Here is an 880-nt window from a genome sequence, read left to right as displayed (position 1 = left end):
GGAATTAAAATTAAGCTCCACTCGAGTCGAAAGGGATGAATTCGGTAATTCGTTTCACTCATTGTTAATTGTTTTGTTAGATTATATAATAAAAGCATGTTTGGTAAAAATCGGAAATTTACAAAAAAGGAGTCCAAAAAATTATCAAAATGTGGGATTTTTGTGTCAACCATTCTTTTTCTTTAAGTTAACCCTTTCCAACATTATCGTTTATTTATCAATTGTTTAAAGGTTGAAAAATAATAATTATTAAATATAAAGTTTTGATGGTTAACTTATTCATATTTTGCTAATAATTTAATTATTGTTAGAAACTTCTTTAATTCTAAAAATACAAGACTAAGTGAACAACGTTTGAGTAGTGTACAACGTTGTAGCAAGTACTCTATTCAAGTTTTTTAAAAAACAAAATAAAAAACACTTAAAAAGTGTGCAAGATTGTAGGTTTGATATAACCAATAAGATTGGTTCAAACCAAAATAAAATAACAACATAACAGAAATATAGTTGTTGAAATAAAAAAACGGGATTCCACTCAAACTAAAAATACTTAGAGAATGAAATAACAACAAAATATTACGATATAAACCCGTTATTTACTATTAATTTTGTTTGTTATTCATCTAACACAACAATGACATTAAAATAATTATCTCATATGGTAAAACAACGCTATAAAACACCAATTTAAGTCGAGAAAAATAGCAGTTTTGGATACATTATACAATGCGTGACAAAAGAATAATAAATTGTATGGAATTTCATTTATAAATAAACTATAAAAAATCAACCTTTGAATAATATAACTGATAGTAAATTTATTATATATATTATAATTGATTATAACAATAATTATAATAATATTAAAACTAAACCAAAT

The sequence above is a fragment of the Entamoeba invadens genome, assembly GCF_000330505.1.
Source record: "Entamoeba invadens IP1 unplaced genomic scaffold scaff_1105074724629, whole genome shotgun sequence".
NCBI lineage: Eukaryota > Evosea > Mastigamoebida > Endamoebidae > Entamoeba > Entamoeba invadens.
The sequence above is the reverse complement of the archived record's forward strand: the minus strand, read 5'-3'. Positions refer to the sequence as shown.